This window comes from Aquarana catesbeiana, linkage group LG02, assembly GCF_042186555.1.
Source record: "Aquarana catesbeiana isolate 2022-GZ linkage group LG02, ASM4218655v1, whole genome shotgun sequence".
NCBI classification, from domain to species: Eukaryota; Metazoa; Chordata; class Amphibia; order Anura; family Ranidae; genus Aquarana; species Aquarana catesbeiana.
The window spans coordinates 619,808,661-619,823,236 of record NC_133325.1 but is presented as its reverse complement, the minus strand read 5'-3'; positions in this window follow the sequence as shown (position 1 = coordinate 619,823,236).

Here is a 14,576-nt window from a genome sequence, read left to right as displayed (position 1 = left end):
CAGCCTGATGTGTTCCTGTCTGCTGCCCAGCCATTTGAGCCTCTGTCTGCTGCCCAGCCTAATGAGCCTCTGTCTGCTGCCCAGCCTGATGTGTTCCTGTCTTCTGCCCAGCCTGATGTGCTCCTGTCTGCTGCCAAGCCTGATGTGTTCTTGTCTGCTGCCCAGCCTGATGTGCCACTGTCTGCTACCCAGCCGGATGAGCCTCTGTCAGCTGCCCAGTCTGATGTATTCCTGTCTGCTGCCCAGCCTGATGTGTTCCTGTGTGCTACCCAGTCTGTGAGCTTCTGTCTGCTGCCCAGCCTGATGTGTCCCTTTCTGCTGCCCAGCCTGATGTGTTCCTGTCTGCTGCCCAGCCTGATGTGTTCCTGTCTGCTGCCCAGTCTGATGAGTCTCTGTCTTCGGCCCAGCCTGATGAGCCTCTGTCTGCTGCCCAGCCTGATGTTCCTCTGTCTGCTGCCCAGCCTAATGAGCCACTGTCTGCTGCCCAGCCTCATGTGTTCCTGTCTGCTGCCCAGCCTCATGTGTTCCTGTCTGCTGCCCAGCCTGATGTGCCTCTGTCTGCTACCCAGTCTGATGTGTCCCTATCTGCTGCCTCAGCCTGATGTGCCACTGTCTGCTACCCAGCCTGATGAGCCTCTGTCCACTTCCCAGCCTGATGTGTTCCTGTCTGCTTCCCAGCCTGATGTGCCCATGCCTTCTGCCCAGCTAATAGTGCCTGTGCCTGCTGCCCAGCTTGAAATGCCCATGCCCATTGTCCAGCTTAAATTGCCCATGCCTGCTACCCAGCTTGATATGCCTGCTGCCCAGCTTGATGTGCCTGTGCCTGCTGCCCCACTTGATGTACCTGTTGCCCTGCTTGATGTGCCATGCCGGCTGCCCAGCTTGAAGTGCCTGCTACTCAGCTTGAGGTTCCTGTGCCTGCTATCCAACTTGACATACTTATTGCCCAACCTGATGTGACTTTGCCTTTTGCCCAGCTAGACGCAATGGACTTTCCCCAGCAATGGCTAGTTGGAGCGTTTGGAGGTCACTCCTTCGAGGGGGTTACTGTCAGGAAAGGTTCCCTCCACTGGTAATATCGATCATTTTTCGTGCAGTACTGAGGCCCACCAACAGGTGTCTCCTGGCAGTTTGGAGCTGTCAGAAGAGCTTTTCCCTGCTGGTATTATGTCATCTTTGGACCACAGTACTGGCATTCACCACCAGAGGCATCCTGGCAGTGTGGAGCAGGTATTACCTTAGGCATTCAGGTTTTACCTGACTTTGATAGCAGCTATAGTATAAATACCCGGCGAGTGCACACACACTTTGCCCTGGTATTGTCCTTGTGTCCTGACCTGCAGCCTTTTTACCTGTTATTCTGATCCTGAACCCTGATTCCTGATTCCTGTATCCCATATCCTGAACCTGTTGTACCTGTTCCTGTATCCCTGAATCTTTGCCCTGCAGCCTGATCCCTTCCATCTTGTTCCCTGTCTGTTTACTCTTGGCCCCCCATCTATTGATCTCCTGTTTATGTCCCTGGCCTGGCTTGACTATGATTCTGGTACTCCCTTTTGCTACATATACTGGTTGGTTTATTATCACTGTTTGGTCCTTTGGTTTGTTCACCCTGTTTGTATTGGTGGTGTGTTCACATGTATATGAATTTACCTTAGTAAACGTACTTTCACCTATTTATGTCTGCTTCACTATGTCGCAGTCACACAGTTCTGGTCACATCTGGTTTATGACACCCACGGCAAAATTTTTTAAAAAATTGGCGTGGGGGTCCCCCCAAAAATCCATACCAGACCCTTATCCGAGCATGCAACCTGGCAGGCCACAGGAAATGAGGGGGGATGAGAGAGTGTCCCCCCTCCTGAACCGTACCAGGCCACATGCCCTCAAAATGGGGAGGGTGCTTTGGGGTAGCCCCCAAAGCACCTTGTCCCCATGTTGATGGGGACAAGGGCCTCATCCCCACAACCTTTGCCTGGTGGTTGTGGGGATTTGCAGGCATTATCGGAATCTGGAAACCCCCTTTAACAAGGAGACCCCCAGATCACGGCCTCCCCCTGTGTGAAATGGTAATGGGGTACAAATGTACCTCTATCATTTCACAATAAAAGTGTTAAAATGGCAAAAATGACATTACACAGCTTGGGGACAAGTCCTTTATTAAAAAATAAAAAAATAAAAATGTCCCACAAAGTCTTCTTTTTTTCTTGCTAACCTGATGGACCAAAAAAGAAAAAAAAACCTGCACGCCGCCACCGATCCGCCTCCATGGGAGGCACCCACCATAATGACTGTCCTCTCAGGTGACAGTTATTTTATAATTGAGGGCGGGGCCACACGGTGATAAAGCACAGGGACATCCCTATGGCTTCCCTGTAGCGTAAGAGGGGGTGGGGCCACATGGTGACATCCCCAGGGGACCCCACCCCCCTCTGACACATGGGGACATCCCTATGGCTTCCCCATAGCATCAGAGGGGGGCAGAGTCACCCAGTTACGTCACCGGTGGCCCTGTCCCCTCTGACGCTATGGAGAAGCCATAGGGATGTCCCAGTGCATCAGAGGGGGGCAGGGTCTCCAAGTAACGTCAGCGTGTGGCCCCATCCTCAGTTATAAAAGAACTGTCACCTGAGAGGACGTTCATTATGGCAGAGGCAGATCGGTGGCGGTGTGCAGGTTTTTTTTTTCCTTTTTTGGTCCGTCGGCGGAGCAAGAGAAGAAGAGGACTTCGTGGGACATTTAATTTTTTTATTTTTTAATAAAGGACTTGTCCCCAAGCCATGTCATGTAATTTTTACCATTTTCACACTTTTTTTGTGAAATGGTAGGGTTACCATTTCACACATGGGGGAGGCCGGGAACTGGGGGTCCCCTTGTTAAAGGGGTTTCCAGATTTCAATAAGCCCCCTCACCCTTAGACCCCCACAACCACTGGGCAAGGGTTGTGGGGATGAGGCCCTTGTCCCCATCAACATGGGGACAAGGTGCTTTGGGGGGCTACCCCAAAGCACCCTCCCCATGTTTAGGGCATGTGGCCTGGTACGGTTCAGGAGGGGGGGTGCTCTCTCACCACCCCCTCTTTTCCTGCGGCTTGCCAGGTTGTGTGCTCGCATAAGGGTCTGGTATGTATTTTTGGGGGGACCACCACACCATTTTTTAAAAAGAAAATTGGCACGGGGTTCCCCTTAAAATCCATACAAGACCTGAAGGATCTGGTATGGATTTTGAGGGGGACCCCCATGCCATTTTTTTTGTTAATTTTGGTGCGAGGTTCCCCTTAATATCCATACCAGAACTGAAGAGCCTGGTATGGAATTTGGGGGGACCCCCACACAATTTTTTTTTAATTTTAGCTCGGGGTTCCCCTTAATATTCATACCAAACCCAAAGGGCCTGGTAATGGACTGTGGCTTTGACCAATTATGGCTCAGGGGGTTTAGTACATGCCCCACACTATATAAGGCCTGCCTGTGTGTTGCAGCGGTGGCAGAGAGAAAGACATAGAGACAGTGTCATTTGATTTAAGTTAGATAGAGTAGGCAGGTGAGTGAGTTAGCTGCAGTTACAGTGTATTGTGTATATATATATGCATCCTAGGTGTTGTGTATATATATATATATATATATATATATATATATATATATATATATATATATATATATACACTGTATTCAGTTTAGCTAGATCCGTCCCTGTTATTCTCTTTCTACTGACGGACAGGCAGGTGTTTTTACAGTATTTACAGCTACCTGAAGAAAATTGCTGGTGTTCTTCTGATCCTATTAGTACCACAGGCAGGCAGCTACAGTATTTACAGTTATGCACTGTACACACAATAGGATTTTCCAATGGAAAATGTGTGATAAAATCTTGTTGTCAGAAATTCCGACCATGTGTAGGCTCCATCACACATTTTCCATAGGAATTTCCGACACACAAAGTTTGAGAGCTTGCTATAAAATTTTCCGACAACAAAATCCATAGTCGGAAATTCCGATTGTGTGTACACAAATCTGACGCACAAAGTGCCACGCATGCTCAGAATTAATTAAGAGACGAAAGCTATTGGCTACTGCCCCGTTTATAGTCCAGACGTACGTGTTTTACGTCACCGCGTTCAAAGCGATCAGATTTTCCAACAACTTTGTGTGACCGTGTGTATGCAAGACAAGTTTGATCCAACATCCGTCGGAAAAAATCCATGGATTTTGTTGTCAGAATGTTCGATCAATGTCCGACCGTGTGTATGGGGCATTAGTGAACTGCGTCCTCTGCACAGTGTGCACCTAAAGCTACCTGAAGAAAATTGGTGGTGTTCTTCTGATCCTATTAGTACCACAGGCAGGCAGCTGCAGTATTTAAAGTTAGTGTAGTGCATCCTCTGCACAGTTTGCACCTAAAGCTACCTGATGACAACTGCTGTTGTTCTGATCATACTAATACCACAGGCAGGCAGCTGCAGAATTTACAGTTAGTGTAGTGTGTCCTCTGCACAGTGTGCACCTAAAGCTACCTGAAGAAAATTGGTGGTGTTCTTCTGATCATATTAGTACCACAGGCAGGCAGCTGCAGTATTTACAGTTAGTGTAGTGCATCCTCTGCACAGTGTGCGCCTAAACCTACTTGAAGAAAATTGGTGGTTATCTTCTGATTCTATTAGTACCACAGGCAGGCAGCTTCAGTATTTACAGTTAGTGTAGTGTGTCCTCTGCACAATGTGCACCTAAAGCAACAAGAAAGAATATTGGTGGTGTTCTTCTTATCCTATTAGTACCACAGGCAGGCAGCTGCAGTATTTACAGTTAGTATAGTGCGGCCTCTGCACAGTGTGCACCTAAAGTTACCTGAAGGAAATTGGTGGTGTTCTTCTGATCCTATTAGTACCACAGGCAGCTGCAGTATTTACAGTTAGTGTAGTGCATCCTCTGCACAGTGTGCACCTAAACCTACCTGAAGAAAATTGGTGGTGATCTTCTGATCCTAATAGTACCGCAGGCAGGCAGCTGTAGTATTTACAGTTAGTGTAGTGCGTCCTCTGCACAATGTGCACCTAAAGCAACAGGAAAGAAAATTGGTGGTGTTCTTCTGATCCTATTAGTACCACAGGCAGGCAGCTGCAGTATTTACAGTTAGTGTAGTGCGGCCTCTGCACAGTGTGCACCTAAAGTTACCTGAAGGAAATTGGTGGTGTTCTTCTGATCCTATTAGTACCGCAGGCAGCTGCAGTATTTACAGTTAGTGTAGTGCATCCTCTGCACAGTGTGCACCTAAACCTACCTGAAGAAAATTGGTGGTGTTCTTCTGATCCTATTAGTACCACAGGCAGGCAGCTGCAGTATTTACAGTTAGTGTAGTGCGTCCTCTGCACAGTGTGCACCTAAAGCTACTGGAAGAAAATTGGTGATGTTCTTCTGATCCTATTAGTACCACAGGTAGGCAGCTGCAGTATTTACAGTTAGTGTAGTGCGTCCTCTGCACAATGTGCACCTAAAGCAACAAGAAAGACAATTGGTTGTGTTCTTCTGATCCTATTAGTACCACAGGCAGGCAGCTGCAGCATTTACAGTTAGTGTAGTGCGTCCTCTGCACAGTGTGCACCTAAAGCTACCTGAAGGAAATTGGTGGTGTTCTTCTGATCCTATTAGTATTGCAGGCAGCTGCAGTATTTACAGTTAGTGTAGTGCGTCCTCTGCACAGTGTGCACCTAAAGCTAAGTGAAGAAAATTGGTGGTGTTCTTCTGATCCTATTAGTACCACAGGCAGCCAGCTGCAGTATTTACAGTTAGTGTAGTGCATCCTCTTCACAATGTGCACCTAAAGCAACAGGAAAGAAAATTGGTGGTGTTCTTCTGATCCTATTAGTACCACAGGCAGGCAGCTGCAGTATTTACAGTTAGTGTAGTGCATCCTCTTCACAATGTGCACCTAAAGCAACAGGAAAGAAAATTGGTGGTGTTCTTCTGATCCTACTAGTACCACAGGCAGGCAGCTGCAGTATTTACAGTTAGTGTAGTGCATCCTCTGCACAGTGTGCACCTAAACCTACCTGAAGAAAATTGGTGGTGATCTTCTGATCCTAATAGTACCGCAGGCAGGCAGCTGTAGTATTTACAGTTAGTGTAGTGCGTCCTCTGCACAATGTGCACCTAAAGCAACAGGAAAGAAAATTGGTGGTGTTCTTCTGATCCTATTAGTACCACAGGCAGGCAGCTGCAATATTTACAGTTAGCGTAGTGTGTCCTCTGCACAGTGTGCACCTAAAGCTACCTGAAGAAAATTGGTGGTGTTCTTCTGATCCTATTAGTACCACAGGCAGGCAGCTGCAGTATTTACAGTTAGTGTAGTGCGTCCTCTGCACAGTGTGCACCTAAAGCTACCTGAAGAAAATTGGTGGTGTTCTTCTGATCCTATTGGTACCACAGGCAGGCAGCTGCAGTATTTAAAGTTAGTGTAGTGCGTCCTCTGCACAGTGTGCACCTAAAGCTACCTGAAGAAAATTGGTGATGTTCTTCTGATCCTATTAGTACCACAGGAAGGCAGCTGCAGTATTTACAGTTAGTGTAGTGCGTCCTCTGCACAGTGTGCACCTAAAGCTACCTGAAGGAAATTGGTGGTGTTCTTCTGATCCTATTAGTATTGCAGGCAGCTGCAGTATTTACAGTTAGTGTAGTGCGTCCTCTGCACAGTGTGCACCTAAAGCTAAGTGAAGAAAATTGGTGGTGTTCTTCTGATCCTATTAGTACCACAGGCAGGCAGCTGCAGTATTTACAGTTAGTGTACTGCGTCCTCTGCACAGCGTGCACCTAAAGCTACCTGAAGACAATTGCTGTTGTTCTGATCCTATTAATACCACAGGCAGGCAGCTGCAGTATTTACAGTTAGTGTACTGTGTCCTCTGCACAGTGTGCACCTAAAGCTACCTGAAGACAATTGCTGGTGTTCTCATACTAATAATACTACAGGCAGGCAGTTGAATCTGCTAGCTGCAGTGTCAGTATATATATATACATCCCAGCTTTGTGCAGCTACATCTCACTGCAATCCATTAGTATGTCTGGAAGGCCAACAAGAAGAGGCAGACAGTCACAAGCCCATAAAAGAGTGCAAGCAGGCTCTGTGTAAATGGTGCATCCTCATCAGCATGTGGAAGTGGGACACGCTTGTCCTTTTTTTCCGCAGCTGGCCGTGTTGAGCCGCAACATGAGGAAGACTTGGTAGATTACCAAGCTGTCCTCATCCTCCTCATCCTCTCTCACCCAGGCTCAGGGTACTTTGTCTGGCAAAGTAGGTGCCAAAGGTGGCCTCTTCCCTCGGCTCAATGGCATCAGTCACTCCTTCCCTAGCCCCACCATGTCCTCCTGAGGAGTCCCCCGAACTGTTTGACCACAGTGTTGGGTTCATGCTCCAGGAGGATGCCCAGCGTTTTGCAGGCTCCGATGATGGTACCCAGCTAGAGGAAGGCAGTAACATGAGCCCAGAGAGAGGGGGTGCCCAAGAAGGACAGCAATCTGGCAGTCATGTTCCCCTAGCTGCAGCATACTGCCAGCTTTGCTCCAGTGATGAGGAGGGAGGGGGTAATGAGGTCACTGACTCCACGTGGGTGCCTGATAGAGGAGGTGGAGGCACTTCTCCAACAAGGCACAATGCCCTCCAGGGGCCAGCTTAAGGGCAGCACACCAACTACATCACACCGCAGAGCTCCACATGTGCAGGGTGCTGCTGTCTGCGCATTATTCCAAAAGTTCTTTCGTGTGGGCCTTTTTTGAGACGAGTGCATCAGATCCCACTGCTGATATTTGCAACATATGTCTCAAGCGTATCTCGCATGGCCAAAACATCACCTGCTTGGGAACCACATGCTTGACAAGATATATGTCGACTTGTCATGCAGTTCCTTGGCAAGCGTACCTAAAAGACCCACACCAAAGAACAAAGCGGACCTCTCCTTGCTCCTCATCAGCTGGGATCTCCAACCCCACTATACCTTCAGTCCTCTCTGAAACCTGCACTGAGAGGAATGAAGGTGTAAAATTAGGTGTATCACAGCCAAGTACTTGCAGGAAATCTGCTATCTGTACACCAACGTCAAATTGTACCACGCAAATTTCCCTGCCCCAGCTGCTGCACCGTCGAAAGAAGTTCGCTCTCAGCCATCCACATGCCCAGCGGTTGAATGCTAGCTTGGCTAAATTGCTAGCACTTCAACTTCTGCCTTTTCAGTTGGTAGACTCTGCCCCCTTCTGTGAGTTTGTGGAATGTGCGGTTCCTCAGTAGCAGGTTCCCAAATGCCACTTTTTATCATGGAAGGTGATTCTGGCTCTCTACTGGCATGTGGAAGGCAATGTCTTGGCCTCGCTGGACAGGGCGATCAGCTGTAAGGTGCATATTACCGCTGACTCATGGTCCAGCAGGCATGGAAAGGGATGTTACCTATCTTTCACCGCGCACTTTGTGACTCTTCTGGCAGCTGGGAAGGATGCAGGACAGGGTGCAGTAGTGTTGAAGGTTGTTCCACTACCACACCTCCAAAATTCTACTAGTGGTGATTCTGCCACACCTCTCTCCTCCACCCCCTCCTCTTTTTCTTCCTCCATGGCCTCTTCCTGTGCTGATTTGTCCTCGGAACAAGCGGTGCTCCATAGGCGTTCAAGGGGCTACGCAAGCACGCAGGCAGAAAGATGCCATGCGGTGCTTGAGCTGGTGTGCTTGGGGGACAGGAGCCACACTGGGGCAGAGGTTCTGTCAGCTCTGCAGGGGCAGGTTCAGAGTTGGTTGACACCATGCCAGCTTAAGGCAGGTATGGTGGTTTGCGACAATGACACCAACCTCCTCTCCGCCCTCTGACAGGGACAACTGACCCATGTGCTCTCTTTGGCTCACGTCCTTAACTTATTGGTGCAGTGGTTCTTGGGCAGGTACTTACAGGATGTCCTGAGGCAGGCCAGGAAAGTATGTTTCCATTTCTGCAGGTCATATAATGCCAGTGCTCAGCTGGCTGACCTCCAAAAGGAATTTAACCTGCCCAAGTACCGCCTAATCTGTGACATGCCCACCAGGTGGAACTCAACGTTGGCCATGTGGCAGTGGCTGCACACACAGCAGAGGGCCATCAATGAGTACCTATGTGACTATGGCACCAGGACAGGGTCAGGGGATCTTGATTTTTTTTGCCCACGCTAGTGGGCTATGATCAGGGATGCATGCACTGTCCTGTCACCATTTGAAGAGGCTACAAGGATGGTGAGCAGTGACAGTGCATGCATGAGTGACACTGTCCCCCTTGTCCACTTGTTGGAGCACACACTGCATGGAATAATGGACAGGGCACTTGAGGCAGAACAGAGGGAGGAAGAGGAGGACTTCCTTACCTCCCAAGGCCCCCTTTATCCAGACAGTGTTCCTGTGTGCCCACCGATCACACAGTAAGTGGATGAGCAGGAGGAGGATTGTGACAGCATGGAGGTGGAGCCTGGCACTCAGCATCAGCAGCAGTCTTCAAGGGATCATTTGCAGCCCAAAGAAACCCATGGACTTGTACGTGGTTGGGAGGAGATGCCTTCGGATCATGTCGTCCTTAGTGACCCAGAGGACTCAAATGCCTCAGCAAACCTATGCTGCATGGCCTCCCTGATCCTGCAAAGCCTGCAGAAGGATCCTTGTATTCGTGGCATCAAGGGAGGGATGATTACTGGCTGGCAACCCTCCTTGATCCACATTACAAGCATAAGGTTGTGGACCTTATCTTGCCATCGCAGAGGGAGCAGAGGATGAAACATCTTCGGGAGGCCTTGCAGAAAGGTTTGTGCAACGCGTTTCCAGAGCCTGGGAGGTTACAATTTCCTGGTCCTCCTGGGCAAAGTGTTGCTGAGGCTTCGGTCAGTCACAGAAGGAGCAGTGGAGAAGGTGGCTGTCTGACCGCTGCGTTCAGACAATTTTTTAGTCCGCAGCCCCAAGGTCTGATCGGTTCCAGCAACCATCGCCAGCGTCTGTTTCACATGGTGCAGGATTACCTAGGGGCAAGATCAGACTTGGACACCTTTCCCACCGAAAATCCTCTGGGTTACTGGGTCTTGAGGATGGATCACTGGCCAGAGCCTGCACAGTATGCAATTGAGCTACTGGCCTGTCCTGCATCCAGCGTTCTTTTGGAACGCACATTCAGTGCTGCTAGAGGCTTTGTAACCGATCACAGAGTGTGCCTGTCCACTGAATCGGTCAATCGGCTGACCTTCATAAAAATGAATCAGTCTTGAATCACCAGCTACCAAGCACCTGATGCTGATGTAACTGATTGATTTTTTTTTAATATGAGATCCCTTCAAGACTGCCTATGCTGATGCTGAGTGACTATCCTGTTAAGCTGAGTGACAATCCTCATCCTCCTCAATTTTCATGCTGATAGCTTGTAAGAACATTTTTGGTTCTGGCACCGCCACTAGTGGCCAAGGCCCAATTTTTCTGCCCCTGTTCAACAGGGGCGTGTAATTACAATTTTTGATGCCATACTTTGCAGCAGGGCTCATTCCTGCACTCCAACTATGGTATCTGTGTGGGGTTGCAGTGTTGTGGCACTAGCACCAGTGCCCAAGGATCAGTTTTTCAGCCCCTGTTTAACAGGGGCGTATAATTACAATTTTTGATGCAATACTTTGCAGTAGGGCTCATTCCTGAACTCCAACTATAGCATCTGTGAGGGGTTGCAGTGTTGTGGCAATTTTTTTGCCCCTGTTTAACTGGGGCGTGTAATTACAATTTTTGAAGCAATACTTTGCAGCAGGGCTCATTCCTGCACTCCAACTAGAGTATCTGTGAGGGGTTGCAGTGTTGTGGCACCAGCACCAATGCCCAAGGCCCATTTTTTCAGCCCCTGTTTAACAAGGGTGTGTAATTATAATTTTTGATGCAATACTTTGCAGCAGGGCTCATTTCTGCGCTCCAACTATAGCATCCGTGTGGGGTTGCAGTGTTGTGGCACCAGTGCATAAGGCCCAGCTGTTCAACAGGGACATGTAATTACAATTCTTGATCTAATATTTCACAGCAGGGCCCATTCCTGCGCCCACCAAGAGTAACTGTGAGGGCTTACAGTGTTGTGGCAACACCACCACCACCAAAGGCCCAATTTTTCTGCCCTTGTTCAACAGGTGCATGTAATTACAATTCTTGATATAATATTTCACAGCAGGGCCTATTCCAGGGCCCACCAAGAGTAACTGTGAGGACTTACAGTGTTGTGGCACCAGCACCACCACCACCACCACCAAAGGCCCAATTTTTCTACCCCTGTTCAACAATGGCATGTAATTACAATTCTTGATCTAATATTTCACAGCAGGGCCCGTTCCTGCGCCCACCAAGAGTAACTGTGAGGGCTTACAGTGTTGTGGCAACACCAACACCCAAGGCCCCAATTTCTGCAGAGTATATAGGGCAGGCCCCTACTTTCAAACATCCAACTTACAAATGACTCCTACTTGCAAATGGAAGGAGACAACAGGAAGTGAGATGAAATCTCCTCCTAGGAAGGGAAATTCTCTCCTGTAAGAGTTAATATGGGAAAAACGTGTCTCCTCTTCACTGATGCTTTATCACCAATCCTTGTTTCACTAAAAACCCCAAATTTCCAAAAACATTTGTCATTGGGACAGAAAATGAGGTGAAATCTTCTGAAGAGGTGCACAGACAGCAAAACAAATGTTACAGGGGTGATAACCCTATCCTATGTTTTCCAAAAAGCTTAAAATAGATTTTTTGGCTGGAGCTACACTTTAAAAATGTACCAGTTCAAAATTACAAACAGATTCTACTTAACAACAAACCTACAGTCCCTGTCTTGTTTGCACCGCCTGTATACTGCTGTTCAGAGTATATAGGGCCTGGGTGCCCCACGCCTTTCCTTTTTTTAATTTGGGTTCAGGGTTCCCCTTAATATCCATACAAGACCCAAAGGCCCTGGTAATGGACTGGGGGGGTACCCATGCCATTTGTCTCACTGATTTTCATCCATATTGCCGGGACCCGACATTACATTAAAGCCGCAAGCAGTTTTAAATGACTTTTATTCCTTTAAAAATGTCATTTTGTGCAGGGACTGTTCTAAGCACGGGAAACATGCTCCACTTTACAGGCATACTATAGACACCCCCAGGTACGATATTTAAAGAAATATTTCACTTTTATTTTTTCACTTTAAGCATCATTAAAATCACTGTTCCCGAAAAAACGTGAGTTTTTAAAACTTTTTTTTCATTGATACATGTCCCCTGGGGCAGGACCCGGGTCTCCAAACCCTTTTTAGGACAATAACTTGCATATTAGCCTTTAAAACTAGCACTTTTGATTTTGAACGTTCAAGTCCCATAGACTTTAATAGGGTTCTAAAGTTCGCGCAAACTTTCGGTCCGTTCACAGGTTCTGGTGCGAACCGAACTGGGGGTGTTCGGCTCATCCCTACTGCTGACTTATGTTCCAGCAGGCATGGTCAGGGTCATTACATTTCCTTCATGACACACTGGGTAACTCGTGGGTAACTTGTTCAGCTACCATGCCTCCAAAAAGCTGGTGGTGATTCTGCCACATATGTCTGCTTCGCCCCCTCCTCTTCTTCTTACTCTAATGCCTCTTTTGCTGAATTGTCCTCTGAACCAGCAGTTCTCCCTGAGTGTTCAAAGGACTATGCAAGCAGTCAGGCTAAAAGATGCCATGCTGTGCTTCAGTTGGTCTGCCTAGGGGACAGGAGATACACCAGGGCAGAGATTCTGTCAGCTCTGCAGGAGCAGGCTCAGAGGTAGTTGATGCCACATCAACTTCAGCCAGGAATGGTTGTATGTGACAATGGCACCAACCTTCTCTGTGCGCCTCCAACAGGGACACTTGACACTTGTTCCAAGCTTGACACATGTCCTGAATTTGGTGTTGCAGCGTTTCTTGAACAGGTACCCAGGTTTGTACAAATAAAATAGGGGATATGGCGCCAACTAAGACAATTCAATATGCCAGTGCTGCTCCTAAAATTAGTGTGTACTAATAAATCATGAAAAATATATATAAAAGGGTGTTAGCTGGACAATCAAAATGGTGAACCTAAAATAATTAAGAAAATAAATATATATTTAATATAAGTGTAAATCAAAAAATTAATTAAACCAAGTGTTATGTGATCAAATACATACAATTGAAATGTGCACAATAATCAAATATGTAATAAATAATCATAAAAGTTCATAAATTTCTGTGTTTGGTCACTCCTCAATTAATTCTCCAACACTGTGATCCTGAAATGATAAGTGCTCCAATGCTTCAAACCAACACTGCTCCACCCGAAGAGAATATTGAATGTGCTCACCAGATTTACCTGGCCAGCAAGTGATCATTAAGCATGAATATCAGAAATGCCACTCCGCTCAATTCATAGGTCAATCTCCATTACCATTAGGTTCACCATCTGCCTCTCACATCCATATATGAATGGGTATGCCCACAATCAGAAAAGTATGGGTATATAAAACAAAAGATCTGCAATAACATGTATCCTCCACAGCATCTGTCTCCTTCTCCCATCACAAGACTCTGTGAAATTGGCTCTGCCAAAAAGAGCCACAGAAGGCGAGTATAGTGTAGTATTGTATTTATTAAAAAAAGCTGTGCTATATATAAGTGATCAAAAATAATTACCTAAAGAGTATTCATCTAGCATGGACAACTCCCTGTGTCACACTAACAGTTAAATACAATCACAAATGAAACGTGCAAAATTTTAACAAAAAAATATGTAATGAATATATAAAGGGATTATTGTATTCAAATAAAGTGTATATAGTAGAGTCCTGCCCAATGGGCTATTGCATATAAATCCCACTGAATGTGCAGATCATAGTGATTTTCCAAATGGTGATATCTTAGCCCTCCAAACGTTAGTGATATGTATCCACAACACCATGGGAGATGTGATAAAGTGCGACAGGAAAGTTCCTCCACCAATGATATCAATGCCGCTTACCAGCTTTTTGGATCTCTTGTTTAAGGAGATCGTGAATGCCTGTGGCTCTCATCCCCAGCCATGGGTCTTTAAAACTGGGAATTCTGGATCTCACCAGACTCTCTATATGGGATATCCTCTGTGCAGTAGATACACGCTCATTCCCCAAGAAAAAATAGGAAGGTATCCATAGCGTAATTCATTTTAAAATTGCGTTTATTAAAAGTTAAAATATTGCACTTACAATTTTGTTGTGTATAAGAAGTGTTTAAAAGACATGAGCCGGCCGGCTCTCGTTAGCTGCCTGTTGCTTCCGGGTTCAGCGCGATATGTGGTGACATCAGCACGCCGCTCCTCCCTACGCCATTTCATCAAAGATGACATCTTCCAGGTGCACGGGTGGAGTGCTGACTCACCGCCATATATACACAGCACAAAGAAAGGGACCACCCAGCTCTGAGCTCCTGGTGTCCCCGCATAAAGTTCACCATCTTGGAAAAGGGCAAATGCCCATCGATGGTGAAACGATGAGATTAATAGGCTTTGAGACTTACCAATGTCATCTATAATTGCTAATATCACAAGATCAAAGTGTCAA